The sequence below is a fragment of the Crinia signifera genome, chromosome 8 (genome assembly GCF_055691185.1).
Source record: "Crinia signifera chromosome 8, ASM5569118v1, whole genome shotgun sequence".
Lineage (NCBI taxonomy): Eukaryota > Metazoa > Chordata > Amphibia > Anura > Myobatrachidae > Crinia > Crinia signifera.
The window spans coordinates 101,174,063-101,199,004 of record NC_139224.1 but is presented as its reverse complement, the minus strand read 5'-3'; positions in this window follow the sequence as shown (position 1 = coordinate 101,199,004).

The window sequence follows — 24,942 nt, the reverse complement described above, 5'->3', positions numbered from 1 at the left end:
ACAAGCAATGAGTACCACTCAGAAAATGTTTGTGTAAATGAATGCTAATTTGCAGCATACATGGGCCTAATATAGACCTGTTCCCTAGGCTGCGCTCACTCGCAGCCCAGGGAACAGGTCAGGGCCTAGGGGGAGACACATCCCCTCGCATGCGGCCGAAGGGGAGAAAAATCATCCGATGGCAGCCGACGATTAAATGATTCCCCTCCCTTTCGAAAATAAAGTTAGTCTGAACTGATTTTTATTTCCGTCGGAGATTGGCGAAAAGGGGGCGGGCACTGACGCCATGTTTTCATGGGGATGCTCATAAAACTCTTGGCACGCCCCAGATGCTGCACCCTGAACGCTCCGTCCCCTGCTCGTGCAAACGCCTCGGCGAGTGTGAAGGCCTTCACATAGAGGGTCCGCACATGTGCAAATATATGAATGCACAGACCCCCCATTATCAGAATGGGGCCAAATGTGGTCCCTTCCAATCAAACCAGAATTTGTCTCTATGTTCTCACACCAAAGATTTGTATGAGCCTATTTTTTGCAGGTGCGACGATATCTAAAATGTTGCGATGTATCTATTGCAAGATCACTTCTGTACTTTCTAATAGACAATGATGAAGAGATTTCTCATTAGTCATTTGCTTATTAATAACTATGTAGACTATACTGCCCCCTGCAGCCAATAGAAAATAGAATTTATTGTGTGTGCGTGATTCTGATATAATTTCTGGCAAGATGTAATGCATGCCCTGAATATATGACACTTGTTCAAAAAGGTATGTAAACTCGTTATTGCTGAAAAACCATAATTGTGTGTGTTTACTTCTGGCCATGATAACCTTTTATTTTACGGATAAACTTGGTTACCTGACAACTTGCTTGTGACATGGTGTTCAGCTGGCCATACATCAGGCTGACCTGCATATGACCTGATCGTATGCAGGTCGTGGGGCGGTCGGATGAGCGATTGTATGTGCCTAAAAAGCACATATGATTTTCTTACGACCGTAATCAGAGCCTATGGATCAGATGTGCATCGTTACGAGAATACGCACAATGTGCACACGATCCGTCAAACAACCCATCTTTCAATGCGTTTGGGTCCAATGTCGTTCTGGTGTATGGGGGCCTGAACTGTGGCCAACTCGGTTAATTATTTCATGGGCCTGCCACCACAGTTAGCATATGCCTGGCCTTAGGTCCTCTTTAGACAACTCAGTTCATATTCACTTTAGCCTCAGTGACTTTATGGATGTGTATATATATATATATACGACTTGCAGTCTGCCTCTTTATTATAACTAATTTGTATTTTTTGTATTTCATGTATATATATTCGATTTGTCAGTTCTCTCCCTCTTTTTGTTTTTGTGTTCGTTTGTATTCATCTCTTAAAGTGCTTTTTGTTAATGGTTTTCCCTTCATTCCAGCCTTGCCTGTTTTAATGTTATGCTGTGTATTGTTAATTATTTTGTGCTAAATCAATAAAAAACATTTTTTAATCTTATCTTAGTCCTGATTACCACTGGACTATGCATCTATTGCAAATTCAGTGCAGATGATTGGTCTTTTTAGAGGAGAGGAGGGTTTAAAGTGGTCCTGGAGAGGTGGTGGAACTAATTTCCTCTACTACGACCTCCCCACCCCCTCCACCCATTAGGCAGAGCCTGGGCCACTTACCTTTGTAAACTACAACATTTGTGCCCTACCTCCCATACTTTATAAAGGAGCAAAGTAGTGACCTTATTCACTTAATGACACAAAGTAGTACTCCTTATACATGTATGCCACACAGTAGTGTTGCTTACACATAATGCCCACAGTAGTGTTGCTTATACACATAGGCAATTTTTTCAGATGTGATCGCAGTACAAATTTGTACTCAAAATGAGCAAAACCATGTGCACTGCAGGTGGGGCAGATGGAACATGGTCAGAGAGAGTTAAATTTGGGTTTGCTTAGCGCAGTCGACCACTTTTTTCTGTTCACCATTGTATTGGGGTTAACTCCCCCTTTTTTCAGACCGCTGCTCCATTAGCCAAGCAGACTCATATACCAGCGCCTTTTCGTGGATATTTTTATCCCTTCTTCTCGTTAAATTTGGGTAAGGTGTTTTAAAATTGCAGTGTAAAAATAATGCAGCCAGTATTTACCCTGCACAGAAACAAATAACTCACACAAATCTAACTCTCTCTATACATGTTACACCTGCCCCACCTGCAGTGCACGTGGTTTTTGCCCATTTTGAGAACAAATTTGCACTGTGATCAGACCTGAATAAGGGACATAATTCGGTACTTATGTAATATCTGGGCTCCCGTTTTTCTTATGAGACCGCGTCCCCTCGCTGGGCTCGCTGTGCTCGCCACGCTTCGGGCACGGTGGCTCCCTGCGCTCGCCACACTATATAAAATCAACTCCATGCGTAGTTGAATAGTAGGGCTATGAAAAAATGGGGTGCATTTAACATGGGAGCCCAGATAATACATAAGTACCCATAATTCCCATAGCAGTATTACCCCTTACGCAAAATGTCCACAGTAAGTGCACTTTATACACATATCTGTCTCACTCCCTCTCCTCTCTTCTTCACTTCAGTGGCATTCACAGCATGGCATCACATCCGCCATGCAGGAAAAGGAAGCCGCTTGCACAGGCTCTTCTGTTGGAATTACTGTGCAGGGCTGTGGTGGAGGTGGAAATGAGTTCCGCCTAATATTTCAAGTAGTGGAACTCAGTTCTACCCTGTTCCCCCCACTTTAACCCCTGGAGGAGATCACTCTTTGATACTAGGAGAATGGAGCCAGAGGCTCATCACAATACAGCCTCCAAAACAAGGGTACTACTGCTCATGCACGGCTTTACTAGGCATATTCAGCTCAGTCCTCTATAGACTAAGAATTTGCCCTGAGAGCCTCTATGAAGATACTGTCTTCCTATACAGGTCAGACCCTACATATAACCAGGTGTTAATGTGAGGGGGAAAGGGGTGGAACCTCTAATGGTAGGGGGAACTGAGCTCTACCTCTACCACAGTACTGAACAGTAATTCCAACAGAAAAACCTGTCCCAGTGGCTTCTTTTTCTGGCATGGCGTATGTAAAGTGAAGATGAACAAGTGTGGACATTATGTGTATAAGGGGCATTACTGTGTGGTTTAATATCAATCAAGGGCACTACATGAGGTGTAATGTGTTTACGATTGTGCTACCGTGTGTTGTAATTTTAATTGGAGTTACTATTTTTTGACCACACCCCTTCCTTGTGGGACCAATGGGGCAGATGTATTAAGCCTGGCGAAGAGATAAACTGGAGATAAAGTAGAAGGAGATAACGTACCAGCCAATCAGCTGTGTTTGAAATATGACAGTTGGGAGGTGATTGGCTGGTGAGTTATTTCCTTCCACTTTATCTCCAGTTTATCTCTTCGCCAGGCTTAATACATCTGCCCCATTATCCCTTTATGGGTGGTAAGGCACACATTCTCTGGCACTGGTCTAGGCTCTGCCTAATTGGGGAGGTAGTGGGTCGCTGTTAGGGGAACGGAGTTCCACCATCTCTCCAAGTCCACTTTAAGCCCTGCATATAACATTGTGTCCCCGCTGCAATATGTAAGTGTGAGCATACTCTACTGCTGGCAATTTACCTGGCCAAAATCTCAGTGTGAAAAGCGCATTAATACATTTGCACCACATAGCATTTGTTGGACAAGTTTAGACGATGACACTATCAATTTGACACTATCTTTATTACCCTGTACCCTATTTTAGGACAGTACTAATTTATATGTTTAAATATTTATTATTTAGAGATGCCAACACTTCAGGACAAATACTGGAACAAAGTTCTCTAGAAATTGTAATAATTTATATACACAGTAGAAACTCAAGCATGCAGTTATATCTAGCCTTACTGAGAACTGGAGTTGTAAAAATATATAAATATCTAAGAGAAGTGACCACATATTATTATATATGTCACATTTGTATAGACACCACTATTATTCATGCCTTTGTTTCCTCAAAATATGCAGATAAATCCAAATTGTCTGAAACACTGAAACCTTTGCTATCATTTAAATAAACACTACATGGCTGCAGTTCTAAATGTTTGCAGCCATCTGCGCATATTAACATTTATATGGTTGTGTCATAGAGACATACTTTTCGCACCAGCACACATGATTTTCTTTTATTTAAAGGGCATTCAACACTGTCTATATGTCTGGAAGTTCTACTGAAGATGGGATGTTGCCCATAGCAACAACCGATCAGAATCTACTTCTTATTTATTTAGTACCTTCTGATTGGATGCCTATAGCAACATCCCATCTTCAAAGAATATATCTTAGTAAATAAACCCCAGTATGTTCAGATTTACAGTATTAGAGGCCAAAGGCAGTTTTGTCCATGAGATCTACAGTATAGAATACAAAGCAAATCTTGCTCTCTAAGATTGTGGATACAAACTGTAAAACTCCCATCCAGTGTTCTTTTGCAGGACAAAAAAAAACAAAACTTCTCGTTGCCCTTCCCTCACTTGAAAATACAACAATATGGTATTTGGCACTTTTAAAAAATTAATTTAGCAAATGAAAATATTTCTTGTTTCTTATTACATAGTAGGTGAGGCTGAATAAAGACTTGCGTCCATCTAGTTAAACCTATGTTTATAATAGTTTATCCCTTGTTGTATAGTATGTTCTGATATTTTAAAGACAGATTATGTTTCTTATTCGATAGTTACATAGTAGGTGAGGCATGTATTGTTTTATTTGCATGCAATATTTTCATGTTAAAAATAGCCATATGTATCTTACAGCTATACTATATACTATAGGGATGCAAAAATATTCTAGGACCACTTGGAGAGATGTTCACCTAAAGCAGCTGCCTATCCACTAATGCTCTACACATACCAGTATTTGGGAGCCCCCATAGCTTGAGTTCAAGCTACCATATCACCCTGACACAGTAGCGGGCTGGGCCTGGGGGCAGGGTGCCACATGCCACCGGCCCGTTATGTATTTCACTGTTCTGGGCTTGGCAAACCCCCACGGCCACCGCCTCTGGGTCCAGCCGCAAACCACAAGCTTTCCAGCCTTTCCTTGGAGGAGACAGACACTATAGGTACTGCCATACCTCTAATGTCCTTCAGAGCATAACAGCGCGGCCAGCGCTACCCAGAAGTTTAGCTTCCGGTAGTGCTGGCGCGCTGTTTGAAAGGAACCCCCTAGGCAACAAGCATGTACTCCTTTTTCCTGACAACAATCGTATACAGTACATCACCTCTGGCAAAAAATATATCACTCCCCCTTTATTAGGAAACTACTGGGTCACTGTGTTCTATTAGATTTAGAATCTCTGACACGGATATTTATTCATTACTAGCTGACCCGCCCGGCATTGCCTGGGAAAACCTTGGGGTTTTTTTATTTACAAAATTGCTGAAAAAATGTCATCTTACAGTATGCTGTGCCAAAGACCTAAGATTGTTATTTGTTAAATATTCCACCATAATGTTAGAATGTGTTTGCACTGATACTCAATGATGGCAATGACATCAGGTGTGGTGTTGTTGTTTGAAACACAATGCTCCTGAGTTGATAACATGTACTGTATGTGTTGATGAATTCCACATCCACTCGTGAGATTTAGCACCTATGACATATCCTCCAACATCTGAGGGTCAGAAATCGGTTCAAAATCAGAAAGGGACATGGCCACACCTCCATTTCTATACTTTCAATAGTACAGTTTCTAGGGTGTGTAATTACAGGCGCTAAGTGTGTGGAGCCCGGGGTGAGCGTTACTTACCTCACCATAATTAAAATTTCACTGCTCCCTGCCACTGCCGTTCCCCTCACCGATCCTGCCTACAGCAGTCTCTGAGGTCTGGAGATCTGTAAAGCACATGCACTGGGCGTCTCTACCAAACAGTAGGGCAGCCCCTGAGTGTGGGAGCAGGTCCGCGGGCCTGGCCACATGATGTTATGACGCAACGCACGCTACCCGCACCACTGCAATGCACCACTGAGAACGGGTGCAATGAGCCACATTCTTCCCTACACCTGCAGGGCCAATCCACCGATCCAGCCATCGCAATCATCAATGGGTGCATTGATAAGGTTTGGAGAGTAAGAAGTTGAAGAATAAGACTGAGATAAAGATTTGCCATGTTAAAGTGTACAATTTACTCAATAACTCGTGAAAAAAAATATAAGTGTACATAGAAGTACAATCAAGAAATGAAAGTAGGATTAAAAAATAAGTTCTGATTCAAACTGATAATTGTTTGGATGGGGGTGGGTTGCAAAACAAATCTATAGGTGGGGGGTATTGGGAAATGGATATTGTGGGCATAATTGGTGTTTGGTACACCTACAGGGGGTCCTCAATTGATGGGATTTTCACTACAGTGTCACGGTCACAGTGTCACCATAGGGGGAATCCCAATTGGGGTCCAGGTGGTCTTTTAGGGACCCTTTACAATCCCGTAGGTCTCTTCTCCTTGAGCCCATGGTCTCCCTTAATGATAGTCAATCACTGAGTGAGACCGTAGACTCCAGGTGAAGAGATCAACGGGATTGTAAAAGGGGTCCCTGAAAGACCACCTGAACCCCAATTGGAAATCCCCCTACGGTGATACTGTAGTGAAAATTTCTCATCAACTGGGAATCCCCTGTAGGTGTACCAAACACCAATTATGCCCACAATATCCATACCCCCCTCCACCTATAGATTTGTTTTGCAACCCACCCCCATCCAATTATCAGTTTGAATCAGAATTTATTTTTTAATCCTACTTTCATTTCTTGATTGTACACATATTTTTTTCATGATTTATTGAGTAAATTGTACACTTTAACGTGACAAATCTTCATCTCAGTCTTATTCTTCAACTTCTTACACTCATAACATTCAAACAAATGCATGCAGCGCTCATGCCCATCGACCAAACATTATCAAAAGAATCAAAAGAGTCTGGGAGAGCAGAGCCTAACATCCAACTGACTAACAGGGTGAGTGCAGTGTACCCACTTTGTATTTTTCAACGGGTGCATTGGCCAGGACAAAGTTTTCTCAGTGCAACCGGCCGGGTAGCGCAGTGAGGCTGGAGGACTGGAGAGACGGATATGGGGAAAAAAGAAAAAAAATGGTTAGGTACAGTTTTTATTTGCCACTACAGACTGTTAAATAAACTGCAAATTCTTTTTTTATGTGTTCTGTGTGTTTGTGTGTGTTGTACTGTTTTTGTGTGTGTTTTAGTGTATGTGGTTGTGTTTGTTGTGTTGTATGTATTTGTCCAATGCGTAAGTGTGTGAGGTGTGCTATGTATATACAGTATGTGAGTGTGTTGTGTCTTTGTGTATCTGTGCAATGTTTAAGTGTGTGTTTTGTGTGTGTTGTACTGTTTTTGGGTGTGTGGTGAATGTGGCTGTGTGTTGTGCTGTTAGAGGTATGTTATGTGTGTGTGTTGTGTGTATCTGCCCAATGTGTAAGTGCGTAAGGTGTGCTACGTATAAATGTGTGTGTGTGTGTGTGTGTAGTGTGCTGTGTGTATATGTGCAATGTTTAAGTGTGTGTGTTCAGTGTATTGTACTGTTTTTGGGTGTGTGTTGTAGTGAATGTGGGTGTGTGTTGTACTGTGAGTGGTGTGTTATGTGTATCTGCCGAATGTGTAAGTTTGTGAGGTGCGCTACGTATATATGTGTGTGTAGTGTGCTATGCGTATACTGGCAATGTTGCAGTGTGTGTGCTCTGTGTGTTTATGTATCTTTACAATGTTTACTTGTATGTGTTCTGTGTGTTGCTTGTACTGTTTTTAGATGTGTGTTGTAGTGTATATGGGATTGTGTTGTACTGCATGTGGTGAGTTATGTGTGTGTTTTGTTGTGTGTATCTGTCCAATGTGTAAGTGTGTGAGGTGTGTTGTGTGCTATGCAGGGCTATTTTTCAGCAGGCTCCAGCAGGAACTGAGGCCCTTATTCTAGTTCACTCTTTCTGACAAAATATTTCTTAGATGGACAAAACCATGTGCACTGCAGGTGAGGCAGGTGTTACTTGTGCAGAGATAATTAGATTTGGGTGGGGTTTTACACCTGCCTCACCTGCAGTGCACATGGTTTTGTCCATCTAAGAAATATTTTGTCAGAAAGAGTGAACTAGAATAAGGGCCTCAGTTCCTGCTGGAGCCTGCTGAAAAATAGCCCTGGTGCTATGTGTGCGTATGTGGTTTACTGTGTGTGTGTGTGTGCGCGCGCATGTACAATGTGTACGCGTGTGTGTGTGTTATGTGTGGTCTATGTATACCCTCAATTATTCCTAATTGTTTAAAGCCTTCACCATAATGTTGGAATGTGTAAGTCGTACTCCATGACATCAATGAAATCAGTTGTGGAGTTGTTCCTTCGTCAACGGTTCCCCAGATCGTCGATCTTTTCCCAGATCTTCGATGAAGGCAAATTAAAACTTGGTGTTTTTTTAAATTTTTAAGTGAAATTTCCCAAAAACGGCTTCGAGGTGCACACCACCGGGTCCAGAGGTATCTTGTTGCTGAATTTTGTGGCTCTGCAATGCGACAGACACGCACGCGCACGCACACACACACACACACACACTCTTCAACTTATATAGATTCACAGTGAGCTGGAATTAGCAACATATTGATTCATTTTGGATAAACTAACATACAAGCTTCTAAACTGACACGTATTGACACAAATTATATAAACTGAATCCATTCAATAAAACAGACCTCTGAATCTGTAGGATGTATTTATTACTCACACATTGACCACACACAGACCTTTTGTCAATAATAAAAATCCAGGTGAAGATACACATTTTCTCCCACATCTATATCGAGTAATATAATCATATTTTGTGCAGAGGGAACAATTGTAAGTTGTCACCTGGAATAACAGGATAACAAGGAGGCAGATACATGGCGACCCCGCACATGCATTTTTAAATTGCACTGTATTCACTTGTGTCTGTGTTATTTGTTGTTCGTCATATTTCGCAGTTTTTAATGTATAACCAAATAAAAGGTATATATTAAACAATTGTGTTCCTTGCGACTGATGCACCACACAGTGACAAACCTTTTCCTCTCCTACTTTAAACCTTTAATCAGGCCCTGATGCTGCAACACAGGCTGAGGATCAGGATCAATAAATGGTCATAAATAATGGCCCTGCCTTATAGGAATGACTATGCTCCACACTCGAGTCAAGTCCACAACATAACTGAATCCTCAGTGACATATTTACTGTTGGAAACCAGCACAAAGGCTTTAGAGTGATGATGGCACAACACATTCTCTAACCTGTTCTTATAAAGCATCTGACCGTCACTTTCCTTTACAGTTTTTCCATCATTACACTGGCAAATGTGCATTGCAAGGCATGACGAGCCTGCTACCTGACATTACTATTCTAACCTGTGGGGAATACTTGTCCAACCATGCTCATGTTGCAGATCTAGAGATTATATCTATGTATCTGATGCTTGTCTCTTTGGCCTTGCACTTTGAAGTAATACATGGATATCAGTGTCACAGGTTCTGGTTGACTGGCTGACATCACATTAGACAATGATGAATAGGATGTTGATCAGTCTTAGTTGCTCGACTATGTCAGCTCTTTCAAAGTCAAATATTCTCTTCTTGCTGTTACTGTCTTATTGTAGACATGACCTTGACCACGATAATATTTACTAAGGAATATGTAGCCTTTGTCAGGACCAATGTAAGTAGTAGTAGTGGCATTAACCTGGGACTATGTAAAAACCGGACCTGGACTAAACCCTGGACCGCCGGACCAGATAGCAAAATATGCAGTCCGGAGCTTGTGGTGTCCGGCCCGGGGGGTTGTCCCGTCCGGAGGGTGTCTTGTCCGGGGTGTTCCTATGATAGCTATCATCAGGGACATGGGGAAGGGGAGATTACAGCCTCCCCGTGTGGTCCGGACTGTCCCGTTGTTGCTATATGCCCGGACCATACAGGGAGGCTTTATTCTCCCCCTCCTCCTCTCCCTGGTGACAGGTGTCACAGGCAGCCCCCGGACAGCACACCCCTGGACAGAACATTCCCCGGACCAGACACTACAAGCTCCAGACTGCAGATTTTGATGTCCGGTCCGGCAGTCCAGGGTCTTGTCCTGGTCCGGTTTTTACCCATTAACCTTTCTAGACTTACTCCATGTTTTGTCCTTTGTCCTTGGCTTTGCAAATTCATAAAAGTGTTCCAAAGCAGGAATACCATCATGTTTAGTAACATGTAGTCCAGCATTAGCTCCCAGCAGCAATGTTACGCTGGGTACACATTTAGCATTTCCCACAGCCACTGATATAGCTGCCACTAGAGAACGATATTAACCATACACCTTGGCCCATACTGTTCACGATATTGGTCAGTGACATCATCCGCCTCCCGCTCCATACATGCAGTCACTGAAAATATTGTCAGATTGAGCTGCATGTACATAAGACATGGGGTGGTGTTAAGGACCTATGGCCCCTTGCATAGTTAATGATATTGACTTACACACAACGTGATATTGGCAATGATAAATATAGACCAGTACCCAGATTTAGATACCTTATGCAATCTTTATCACTAAACTTTTCATAATCAACTTACTTATGAGTCCTGCAAACCAAGATGAATCTTAATAACATGATAAAGCTTATGCTGGGTCGGAAATTTCAGTAGTGTCAGTAGTGCCAGTAGTGCAGAGAGTAAGCACAACCGGGGGGTTTGGATTAGATCCTATCACATTTCAGCATGATTTTTATGACTTTGTAAAATGACAATAGTAACTATCAGGGGAGGCTCCAGAGGGAGCTGCAGAGCAGTTTAAAATTCAAATAGTGAAGATACAGCAATTGACACCAACTGTCATTTAAAACTGACTCCCTGGCAGGTGGAGTTTCTCCCTTATTTGAATTTTGAACTTTGGTGCCCACAGAGCTCCCATCTTCATCCCCCATTAGTCAAACTCACTGTGTCCCCCCACCCGCAACTGGGAACCCTGCTACCGCTGTCCTCAGAGGTGCCACCTGTCACCGCCCATCCCCAAAGCCAACAGCGACTGTCCAAAAGCCATAGATAAAGCCAGAGGCTAGTCACTCGGGGGGTCTTACCTGACATGGGGCAGAGCGTGAGGTGGACCTGGCTGCCGCTGTCACACTAAAGGTTAGCTCTCCTTTCTGGTGACTGATATCTCTGTCTGCTGAGGGCCCTTAGACTCATGGGGCCCATTAAGCCAATGGAAGAGACAGCCCTGCTCAAACATTAGATGCTGACATTTATCAGACAGACACCAGTGCAATGAAAATACAAGTCCAGATAAACAGTTGTGTGTACATATATATGTTTTTGTGGGCATGCTTTAGGGGTTTTTGTAAAAAGGATGAGCAGTGGCATATAACATGTTATATTGTTGTTTTGCATTATATTGATGCCTTATTATGATTACATATTTTGCAAGCAAAACAACTGTATACAAGTGTATGTGTCCTGATAAAAAGAAATTAAACTAGGGTGCATATACTAATGATGCCAACCTTCCAATATCTTGGATATCTTCCAATAGCTGAGACATGACTGTAATTGCATTTTTTTCGTAAAGGAATTTTACAACTGTGATTTGAGGATTAATGACAACCATGTCAGACACAGCTCTATGGTGCGAGTGACCATTATTTCCAATCTTCATCTTTATCCTCTCTCCACTTATTTTACAGTCATGCACAAATCCCTTCAAATCAACAAGAAGCTTTTGGAGCAAATGAGATTAGATGATATTAGTTACAGATAGAGCTTTTCCTGCACAGCCGGCTGGCCGTTATCTCTGCTTCTACTGCTGACTGCACTGTCCATACTATTCCCCAATTCCCAATGAGCATTTACCACACATTCCGCTTACAGGGAAATAGGCATCATGCTCAGATTAACCACTTCACCACTTTATTATTCAGCAATTGCACACATCTTTGTGGTACATCAGTTTAAGCATGAATAATGTCATTTTGGGAGGGTTACTAATACTGAATATTTGTTTGGAGTGAGGGGGGTTTACTTCAAATTTAACACAATTCAAACCATACTTTTTATTGTGACTTAGGTTTGCAGTGAACAAAACAGGTTATATATGTGAAACAGGAATACATCACACACATTAGAGCAGGCCAGGCCTACTAGTGACTCTCTAGCTGATGGGAAACTACAAGTCCCACCATGCTTTAGCAGTTGATGCATGAGAGTGTATGCTGGGACTTGTAGTTTCACAACAGCTGGAGAGCCACAGATTGGCCATTGGATCCGTGTCAGCCCTGTGCTTTGGCATAAATGTGGCTAATATACAAGAAAAAACTTTTTTGGGTATTCCTAATAGTGCTCAAACTATAAATGAAGTGTAATATTTACGCATCCCGTGATCGTAGAACAAATGGAAGGGTATATTCACATTCACGTCAGGATCTCTTAAATAACAGCTCATATATAAAAATTAAACAAAAAACACATTCATAGTGTAGTACTTCAAGTATGCAAAAGGTCATATCGATGTGTTTCCAAAAGAGTATAGAGTCTTCTTATATGGGGTTGTGAGATTAATTCGTGTAGGATCACCCTTGGTGTAACGGTAAATATAGATGCTTACAGCAAGCTTACATTCACAATTAAAGTGTTAAACATATCAAGGTATCTTTTGTATGCTAACTTGGATGCTTACTTCAGTCTCGTAGTGTATCCTCCTATAGCGGTTTCTTTAAATAAACCAGGTCCAATCTCAGTACCAAGCAGATGGTTAAAAATGAGTATTTATTGAAATATATATATATATACAATTGTCTGGCTATGAGTTGTTTGTTATTGAACCAGTCTCGAGTGACGCAGTCTTCTCCTATTATATATATATATATATATATATATATATAGAGAGAGAGAGAGAGAGAGAGAGAGAGAGAGAGAGAGAGCATATACAAATAGTGGATGGACATTGTGACTGAATGGCACACCCAAATTCAACTCACCACAAGTAATACCATCAAAGTTCAAAGTACAGCCTCCTTACAAATGGAAAAAAAACGCCAACGCGTTTCAACAGAAAAAGGTCTTTGTCAAGGTGTAACACACATCTGCCTAGTACTCCTTTTATACCTAAAATGAATTAAGGCCACCCATTCAGGGAAGTGGTCTCAATGTTCCGTTTTATAATCAAATTAACATTCATGAGTTATATACATATAGATTAAAAACAACCATGCAATTTATGAATATCCATGATAAAAAGCTTAATTAGTGATAATAAACGGCGTGCGTTCCACCTCAGTAGAATGCACAGACTTCCGCCGGAAGAGGGTAATATTTCCTGCCCATATATATAATGAGGTGAAAAGTATATATAATACGGATAATAAATGGTTAAAAATAGAAGACTCGCGCTTGGCGGAGCGCACAAACTTTCAGAGCCCGAATACAAAGATCCGTGCTGCACACAGCAAGCGGCGGACGGCCACTCATCCAGACACGCTGGCCGGAAGTTGGGCATCTGTCCACATCATGCACTGTTAGCAAAAGTAGAGATGGACATCGTTGCCATTGCCATCAATGGTTTCCATCGATGGCTATGCCGCAACTGGCTATTGATAGTGCTAAACTATGCAATGGTTGACCATCGATATTTTTACATATCGATGGTCATCCATTGTGTTTGATTGATTGACCTGTGGGCCAATCAAAACATGGGGGCGGGGCTTCCCGGGTGTCGGGGGGCGGCACTTTGAAAAAAAAAAAGCAAAACATCGTTTTGCTGTTCCATCAATGGAGGGAAACTATCTGGTTCTCCCCATCAATGACAAAAGTATTCGACATCGGCCATGAACCATTGATGATTGCAAATCATCAATGGTCGGTGGCCATCCCTAAGCAAAAGGACAGAAGCTGCGTTCCACCCTGCTGAACTGCATACACCTGATTATGCGGAAATTCTTTAATAAAAACAGGAGTCTATATCTAATAATCAGCTTGAGGATTAATTATAAATAAATCAATGAATAAATAGATGAATTAATAAATAGGAGGATTTTTTGTGTGAGAAATGCATATCAATAAATGTGCTAAAAAACACTATTAGAGGAACCATTTGATCTCGAAGTCCAGGTTAAGCCCTCCTGGGTGTAGGGTGCCAAAATTAAAAATTGTGCGCATCTCATTTCTTGCTAGCATTTCTTCTGAGTTGTTTATTCTCCAATTGTTCTTAAGGACTTGGAGACCACAGAATATTGTTAAATATTGAGGGTCACATCCGTGGACCGCTTTAAAATGAGCTGTCCTAATATGAGCCACTATGAGTGTCCAAACCTTTTTTAATGTTTCGGATATGCTCCGACATTCTATCTTTTAATTTTCTGCTGGTTCTTCCTATGTATTGATTATTACATGTGCACTGTAGCAGATAAACAAACATTTTTACTATGACATGTTATGAATTGGTCAATATTACATTTCTTTCCCCATCTGGTAGAGATAACTTCCATAATTTTGCGATCTGAACTTTTTACAACTTCTGCACATAATACATGACCCACATCTGTGGAACCCTTTAGAATTGATGGTTCCTGGTGTTTTCTTATTATTTATGACACTAGTGACCACATTATTTTTGATGGTTTTGGCCTTCCTGTACATAAATTTGGGATTTTCATCCAATATATTTTTTAGGGTTGTATCATGAATAAGGATATTCCAATGCTTTTTTTAGAATATTCTCCATCTGTTTCAATTGGCTATTATATTTTGTGATAAATGGTATAGCTCTAAGTTGTTTCATATTTTCCTTTTTCTTTGTTAATAAATCACATCTATTACAATCTTTGGATTTTTCTAAACCTAGTCCAAATTATAACCTTTAGCAAGGAATTGTTATTTTAGTGAGTTGCCCTGTATTTCAAAGTCCTCAGATTTTGTACAGTTTCTTTGAACTCTATGAAACTATTTGGTACAGATGTTAGCCAATTACTTTGGTGGTTACTGTCAAAAGGTATCAATGAATTACAGTCTGTGGGTTTAATGTACATCTTGGTATTTATTTGACCAGTTTCCACAAAAATGAGTAAATCCAAAAAACTTACAGATTCCATACTATATGTGAATGTAAGTTTTATATTCTCTATATTATCATTGAGGTAGAGGAGAAACTTTTTGCGGAAATCTTCATCCCCTTTCCACAAGAAGAGGATATCATCAATATTTCGTGACCAGAGGACCAGGATTGCACAGAGAGCATGCCCATCATAGACACAATGGGTGATATTTAAAAGGATGAGAGATTCAGAAAGTAAATGTGCTTCTCTATCATCTTCACTAATTTATCCTTTATTTCTTCTGATGGATCTTTTCTAAGTTTTTTATATGTAAACTCATCCATGAGTAATTTCATAACTTAATTATGATAGAAAGTTGAATCCATCACGACAACGCCCCCCCCTTGTCAGCAGGTTTAATTACTATTATGCAGTGCACCCTTACCCTGTCTTCAATAAATGTGGCTAAGTCTAAATGAGCCCAAAATATTGCACCAGAAATGCAGATAATGATAACTTGCATGTCATCGCTGTAGACATATCTTTGTACATGATATTTTTGTATTGATATATATATATATATATATATATATATATATATAAACAAAGAATATACCCAGCGCAAAAAGTCCTCAGTGTTAAGTGTCAATAATTCCACATCAAATCCCAGTGTGTGCAGTCTTTTTCTTTAGGATCGTGCCATAGATCCAGACATGGGGAATCTTGCAAAAAGAGTAGAAAAGACGCACCGATGAGCACAAAGTAACAGAATTTTACTGATCAAATAAAGCTCACGTACACAGGGGTTAAAAGTATAATGCTTGCCAGCCAGATCATAACACCATCACAGCCTGGATACTCCTGTGGGGGATCACCGCTGCTCAGCTTCAGCCACAGAGACCTCAGACCAAGACACCGCACCACTCGCACAGGACCAGAGGGGAACGCCGTCTGGAACACAGGTGGAAGAAGGACGTCTCCAACGTCGGACCATAGAAGTAAATCCCAACAAGTTTCGTCACACAGAAGGACTGGTCAGTCATCTATTCCTGTCACCACACGATACCATCTAATCCACCACCTGTGACACTTTGCATCACCACCCCCACTACCATGTTGCCCACACTTGTATTTCACTCCTATTTTAGTTTAGGGTGCTTAGCTTGTATGTGTGAGTCCTAACTGTACTTGCACTTCCACTTAAAGCAGGGTGGTTCATCGAAAGTGATATAGGCAGCCACCTAGCTCCCACTAGGTACTAGGGTGCCCACACAGATGCAGAACTAATATTGGTGCAGCAGGTACAGTGCACCCGTGCCTCTGAGGACTAAAGGGAACCATTGTCACTAACTCTTTTCCCCTGTCACACTCTGCCTCTACCTGTCACCCAGGGGCGTAACTATAGCACCGCAGCCCCCGCCACTGCGGGGGGGTGCTGTGCATGTGGGGGCGCGGGGGGCTGCGGTGCTATAGTTACCCCCCCCAATCCCCCGCAGACTTACGTATCTCGCTGGTCCCGGTGGCTCCGTTCTTCTGATGAGGACCACCACAAAATGGCCGCCCCTATATAGCACACTGTTCTCTGAAACTGTCTGCTGTATGGGGGCGGCCATTTTGCGGTGGTCCTCAGCAGAAGAACGGAGCCGCCGGGACCAGCGTGATAGGTAAGACTGCGGGAGAGGGGGTTAGCATGGACGGCGGGGCGGCGGGGGGGTGCTTGACGGGGCGGCGGCGGGGGGTGGGCATGGGCATGGGTGGGCTACACCACTGCTGTCACCCACTGCCTTATAACATACTGTGAACTTGGGTTGGGGGGGGGGGGGATTATATTTTGCACCTGGGCCCACAACCCAAAAGTTCTGCCACTGTGCCCACATGTCTATTGATCCAATTATTGTAAATATCTAGAATAAATAAGTGCAGGCGAGTGGCTGGGAGTACACTGACAGCCAGTGAGCATAGCAGAGACACTGCCTATTACACACAATAAAATGGTAGCTGCTCAATCAATCTAGTAATACTTTTCAGGTGCATAAGAAAATATTGTGGAGCTAACGCCATCTGGGGTCACGCATTACATTCCAGAGCTTGGCCAACTCAGTAATTACAGTAAGCATACTTGTAGAAAATGATGGGGCTGCTTTTGTGATTGGAAATGGAAGCCAGCAGCAGATCTCTCCAATATCGATTACAATTAATATTTGCAGCCTCCAAAACCAGGTATTTGCATGGATAGTCTGCAAATATTTGTTTATAAATTTCCCTCTCATGCCCTGCTGAATGCCATAGGCTCTTGTTTGCAAGTGAAAGAGGAGCCAAATTGTCAATGACTCAAGAATTATAATAAAAAAACATAAATTTGCCCTAATATGGTTCTCTATAAAGGATAAAAAAGGTAATTATACCAATTCCTATCGGCATTGTCCTACAGCAATGTCATTTTCCTGAAGGCATAGAAAGACCAATTTAAATATACAGTATCTTTATGTAAACTGGCCCTCATCTTCTATGTAATCTACATAGCACATAACTTGGTCCTTCAGTTTATATGACACAATGCAGTATCTCTCTTCTATTTAGGCAGCTAAGCTAACACCATTTCCAGTAAAGGAAGTCTTTACTCTTATCCACATCTTATCCATAAAAAACATGTGTTTATCTGAGATTCACCGCTTCCTCCTGTACCAGACTGAATGGCTTTGGAACTGCAATGCTGGATATTCCAGAACACTGAGGAAGAACTGCCTGTGTGGGGGGGGAGATTAATTTCCCACATCCTGAAAAAGGTATTTTAAAACTGAAGAACTTTAGTAGCCAGGGTCCTGTCATTGTGTCATGTTTAGTCTGTTATGTGTATGAAGGCAGCAGCTGGGTAAAATACAATGTGAATATTTATTTTCTTATAAAGCCTCTGCTCTCATCTCTTCAGCTCACGGTATAACCTGTCCCCTTGACCTTATATCTTTCCAAATTTGCCACTCTCTCTATGTCAACTGTATGCCAACCTCTACCTCATCTCATATGGTTTCCCACCACTGGAAAATTTTCTAAGAAAACATCCCCCAACATGACCTCCCTCTCCAATAACCACCCTATTTGTCTCTCTGCGGGCCACTTCTATTCCATTTGGGGAAACATGTATTGCATAAAATGGCATCCTTACTTTATTTGTCATTGATACATCCCAACATACTGTATGTTTCATTTCTCTCCATTCTTCGTTCTCTGCAATTTCACTACCCAGCACCATACCTCCCAACTTTTGCAGCTCAGCAGTCGGGACGCTGCTGCTGCGCGCCGAAGGCGCGTTGAAATTTTCGGGGGGGGGTGGGCTAATTTGGGGGCGTGGCCTATACTTGCGGCTCTCCCGCAAGGCCACGCCCCATTTTGCCGCTATGGGGGCATGACCCAGAGGCTCCGTGAGCCTCTAGCCATGCCCCCAGCCCTCTGGCTGCGGGAATAGACGCTGTGCGCATGCGCACAGCATTTATTCCCCGCTGCTTAGCAGCTGACAGGGGGGACTCCCAACAGCCCCCCCACACCGCGGGACACTGCCGCCCGCGGGTGGGACAGCGGGACAGGCCCTGACAATCGGGACTGTCCCGATAAAATCGGGACTGTTGGGAGGTATGCAACACTCCACTGAGGTTCCTATATACACCTGCTCTTGGAGAACTAATTTACTTACTTTATCACTTCTATGCAGATGACATCAAAACCTACATCTCCTCCACTGACCTCTGTTTCTATAACCAACTGTTATACAGAGCAGCTTATTGGTTACCATGGGCAACTATTCCTCTGGCTCACTTCTCCTCCCTTATCACTGATTCATACATCTACCTCACAGCCACATTCTCACTGAACAATATTGTTTAGCAATATCATTCAGTGCTGTCACAGGGTCCCCAGCGGCGAGGGGCGTTAATGATGCGCCGGAGCGCACGTTGGTAATGTTATAGAGCATTCACACTAGTTGAGTTTAAAAAGATATCGTATTTGAAAAGTTGTGTAGTACGCGCAGGGCTTAAGGCCTCTTCCCTTCACTTATTTCCAGACTTTGCAATTTTTCTACTCATATTATAAATATGAATATAGTCAATTCAATCTGAAAGATAATAATAAATAAGAGAACGCAGATACAGCCTATAAGAGGTGAACAAAAGGACATATCAGTGCAGAACTTATCCCTCTCCCCCCTCTCCCTTACATTACCTTGTTATTATGGAGGTTATTCTGATCGGAGCGGCCAAACGTGCGTACGTTCACTATTAACGTACGCTCTCCGTACGCGGCCGTTGGGGTTAAGTCCACCCACAACTCAGCCGCATACGTACGGCCAGAAACAACGTCGAAGGGGAGTGGCGTACAATTGAGAGTACGCCAACGTACACGGACGGACCAGCCCTTACACTCCGACAACTGGCGTACAACAGAGCGTACGCCACCGTTTACGGACGTCTCTCGTCCGTCTTCCCAACGACTTCTTGCGGCTATCTGAGCGTACGCCAGCTTGCACGGACGGGTCCCTATTGTTTTCAATAGAAAACTCAGCTTATGTCACCGCTCGTGAGAGTGAGCGTACGTCCGTGCACGCTGGCACACCCTTCACATATATGGACCTGCAAATCTTGCCTTTCAACTACAATTCTGACAATTAATTAATTATTCTAATTGTTATTCAATTATTGTTTTCTATTAACTCAATTGTCTACCTTAATAAAGACCCTAATAAAACAACATTTTAACCCTCATTACATGTATATTTGTTATGTTCTAATGTGGCATTTTAATCACTATCTATGTGTCCCCACATTGCTTTTACTTGGAAATAAATTTATGTTGGTGTTTGTGTGTATGTACTAAATGATGTCCCTAATTAGTTTGATCTGATTTTTTTAACATGTATACCTACCCTGATGTTATGTGTGATGTTTTCATCTAACAACAATAAAAAATCATGCCTTTTCACTATGTGTTATTTCACCCCAAAACACACACATTCACACATCATTCATTACCCCTCACCTCAAATTACCAATATAACTTACATGACACATCTGTATGTACCTGCCCTTACAAACCCTCTCACATAGGCAGCTTCTAACTTTCCAAAAACTTTTATTTAGAACAAACATAATAAGGGGGGGGGGGGGGAATAAAAAAAAATTACATGAGGGCCTCCAGACGTACAAAAAGAATATGTAAATAAAATAAAGTAAGGAATATTTCCCTCATGATATTGGCCACCTCCTCCTGGTGCTGTTCAGTGTCTGTAGTGAAGGAAAAAAAAACATTATATTGAATATATAATATACACAAATGTTTGTTGTATTTGTACATAATAAGAAGTTGTGAGTTAAGTGTGAAGGCCACATACATTTTTTAACTACATTGAAGATGGGTCTGCTGTAAACACGGTACAAAAGACTAGTATGTTTTCACACACATACTGTACATATTACATGAAATGAAATAAATTCCTCCTTATTGGATAAATGTATGCTGTATCACCATTGGGAGGTTTGTTTTGGGGGAATCACCTCTAACCTCACAATTAACCTGTGCTATTTAAGGGTAATGACATTGTTGTGGCTTAACCACTCCTTACTTAGTACAATGTTTGCCATTGCTGTACAAATTATAGGCCTAAAGCTATGTTTGTAAAGCATGCATCCGCATGGCCTCACACACTATTAACAAAACAATCTCTAAATTTATGTTGCACATCATGCTGGGAAGTGGAGTTACACAACACCTGGATCCACATAACTACAACACCACTAATGTCGGATATGTCATTGGATGTACTGTTATGTCAATTATTCAAGGGGTGAAGCATGGCCACACTCAAAAAAAAACACCAAGGGGACCCTTGTTCCTGGAGAAGGACAGGCCACACCTCATGGTCGCCCTGCAGTGATATGTTGCAACTAATGTTGATGTTGGATACACATATGTGGTTGTTGTGATTGTTTATGTGTAGAAATGTGTAGGTAAACATTAGACACATTATTTACTTACGGCTAGTTGAGCCATCCTGCTCGCCGCTGGTTGGGTGTGCGGTGGTTGGGGGGGTCAGGAGCAAGGGGGATGGGATAGGACATGGGATACTGGTAGTGGGTTGGAGTGGGGATTGGAGAGGTTTGGGGGTGGGTGGTGGAGAGGTGTAGGGGGGTTGGAAATGGGGTGGGGAGGGGGTGGGGGTTGGGGAGGGGGTGGGGGTTGGGGAGGGGGTGGGGGTAGGGGTGGGGGTTGGGGAGGGGGTGGGGGTAGGGGAGTGGCTGGTGGAAGGGGATGTGGAAATTTGGTGCTCCCCAGCTGGACCCATTGTCTCCTCCTATTCCTCCTCCTCTTCCTCCTCCTCCTCTTCCTCCTCCTCTTCTGGCTGCTCCTGGGCTGCCTGCTCCCGGGCTTCTATGCGTGCCCTTGCCCGTGCTGAAATGTTCATGTTGATGGCATAGAAATCGAAGATCGGGTTTCATAAAAAAGGGGGAAAGAAAAATTCACATTAGTCATGCTCATAACCTTCCAAATTATCATTGCTGTTATATTTCAGACATTTATCATGCAAACTAATTGATATGCTACACCCAAAAACTGAGCAACTACTTAAACCCCCCCCTATACACCCCATATACACCCCCTATACACCCCCTATACACCCCCTATACACCCCTATACACCCCATATACACCCCCTATACACCCATATACACCCCCTATACACCCTCTATACACCCCCTATACACCCATATACACCCCATATACACCCCCTATACACCCCCTATACACCCATATACACCCCTATACACCCCTATACACCCCCTATACACCCCATATACACCCCCTATACACCCATATACACCCCATATACACCCCCTATACACCCCCTATACACCCATATACACCCCATATACACCCCCTATACACCCATATACACCCCCTATACACCCATATACACCCCATATACACCCCCTATACACCCCATATACACCCCTTATACACCCCCTATACACCCATATACACCCACATACTCAGGAACATATTTATAAAAAGTACAGAAATCATTTGAAAAATAACGCAGACATACTAGTTAATAAAAACTTACATCGGGCAATATGGCGGCGAATGGAACTCAGCATGACTGGCTGGCGCCGGCGCAGGTCAGACCAGCGCCGCTCGACTTGGGCCAGGCTTCTGCGGACGCCGGTCCGGGTGTATATTAGGCGGCGGGCAGCATTATACGCCCGCCGCTTGTCCATGTTGGACACATATGGGCCCCTGGGCCCCAGCCGACGGTCCATGACCTCAACCAAGGCCACCAGCTCCTGGGTCGAAAACGGCCTAGCCCTGGTTGAAGTCATAGTGGCAATGGCGCAGTTAATAATTGCAGGTACATATATCACTTTTGGTGCTTGCTGATTGGTGTAAAAAATTGTTTATTTAGTATTAACTTTATTAATCCTTCTTTCATTAACAAACTGGATGCGAATAGAAACTTACGCGGACCGTTCCGATATACACACACCATAACCAACAGCATGCATTCAATGTATAGAGACATACTGTATATACAGTGTGCGGAAAAGAATACACGCAACCGTCTACTAATAAATACGCTGATAAAAAAGACACAATGCAACATGTTGGCGTATGACAATTTCATACTCATTACATATGTAAGGAAAGCATTATAACGTGATGTTTTGAAATGTGACTCAGAAAGCATACACGAACTCCAACAGATACCAGCTGACAACACTCATCATTGGAATGACAGGTGCACACATTTCACGATGTAGTACACAATGCTCCACAACCTGTGTATGTGCATATACAGGTGATTGATCAGGTGCGTTGAGACCTGCGTAATTTAAGCGGGAATTATCGGCGGGAAATATCGGCGTAAATTAGCAACTACAATGCGGGGAAAAATATACGCCCCCTTGTTCATGGCGGGAGATTACCATATAAATATTCAGTCAGATGCAGGCCAGAATTGCTGCAAACATGTCTAGCTCAGAGGATTCCGCAGCTGAGGACGCTCTACAGAGAGCTACAGCAGAATCCCTGCTTGAAGCTTTGCAGAAGAGGGAACAGGAGCGGAGAAGGAGGGCCCAAGAGAGAAGTAGCCTGCAAGACCAAGCGGGCCCCTCACTAACAGGCCCTGTTCAAACTGCACCAGCTCCACAAGGGCCAAGCAACCAGCCAGAACAAGAGGTTGCATCTCTCCAAACAGGTGTGACCCAGCAGGTGCATGGTGAGAGAACTGGGGCCACCAGAAAACGAGCTGCAACATCTAGGGTGAGGACTGAGCAGGATACCACCACCAAAAAGAGAAACCCTGCATTTGTAGAGGCAGAATTGCGAATTTTAGTGCCCAGGGCACGCGAATGGATAGAATTGGCAACCAGGAAGCCGAGTGCCAGTGGAGAAACCTTTGGGACAAGATCACAGAGGAAGTGAACCAGGTGTCACCAGTGGTCAGAGATTGGCTAGCGGTGAAGAAAAGGCAAGTGTGTTTGTCCCCCTGATAATGTCATATGTGTGTACATATGTTACATGTATGTTTTGAGAATAATAGAAAGGTGTGTTTGTAGATAGTGCTACACTTCAATGTCACATGTGAACACAACCATGTCTAATAACCCACATTTATATATGAAACATGCACCATTGGTGTGATGTGAGGTTATGGGCACAGTTCTGCTCATGTGAAGTATGTGAAGTATGTGATGGGACAAGAGAAAGTGTGTTTTTGAAAGAGTTGTTGTAACATGTTCCATATGATGCTACTGAAACAAGAATGACCAAACTGTGCACATGTAGCTGGTGAGAAACTACACATCCCAGTATGCCATCCCATAGTTAAATTACTCCATAATAACCACACTGTCAAGCTATGGTGGAATGTGTAGTTTCACAACAGGTGGAGGTGCATAATTTGGCCATGGATGATGTCATTTCTGCATAGTGATCTATGTATGTGCATTTAGTGGCCTAATGAATGAGATGAGACACTGAAATGCCGGTACTCTTTACCTATCACGGCGCCCATCGCGGGCATCGCGGGTACATTTATGTCTGGCCGCGACGCGACCGACCCGACGCCCGCGATTTCCCATTGAAACCCATGTTAAACATGGAAATCGCGTCGGGGCCGGCCATAAATGTGCACACGATGGCCGCGACGCGATGCCCACGATTTGCCATAGGAATCTATGTTAAAAGGGCCGATGGACACGATTTTCATGTTAAATGGCTGAATGGACCCGATTTTACCATAGCAAACAATGTTAAATGGGCCTTAGAGCCCAAATACTTACCCTGAACTCTGAAATGGCCCCCCCAATTGTTTACGCCACCCCACGATCAACGTCAACCCGAAGCGTGGCGAGCGGCGGCGGTACGCGTCCTCCGACCTTTTCATACCCCCACTATCCACGTCGGCGTGGAGTTGAGAATAGAATAGTGTGGCGAGCGCAGCGAGCCCGAAGCGTGGCGAGCGCAGCGAGCCCCGCGAGGGGACGCGGATACCTTCACAGGTAAACGCGTCCCCTCGCGGGCTTCACAGGTGTCCGCGTCGCCACGGACACCTGTGAAGCCCGCGAGGGGACGCGTATAGCTGTGAAGGTATCCGCGTCCCCTCGCCACGCTTCGGGCTCGGTGGCTCGCTACGCTCGCCACACTATTCTATTCTCAACTCCACGCCGACGTGGATAGTGGGGGTATGAAAAGGTCGGAGGACGCGTACCGCCGCCCCTCGCGGGCTCGCTGCGCTCGCCACGCTTCGGGCTCGGTGGCTCGCTACGCTCGCCACACTATTCTATTCTCGGGTTGACGTTGATCGTGGG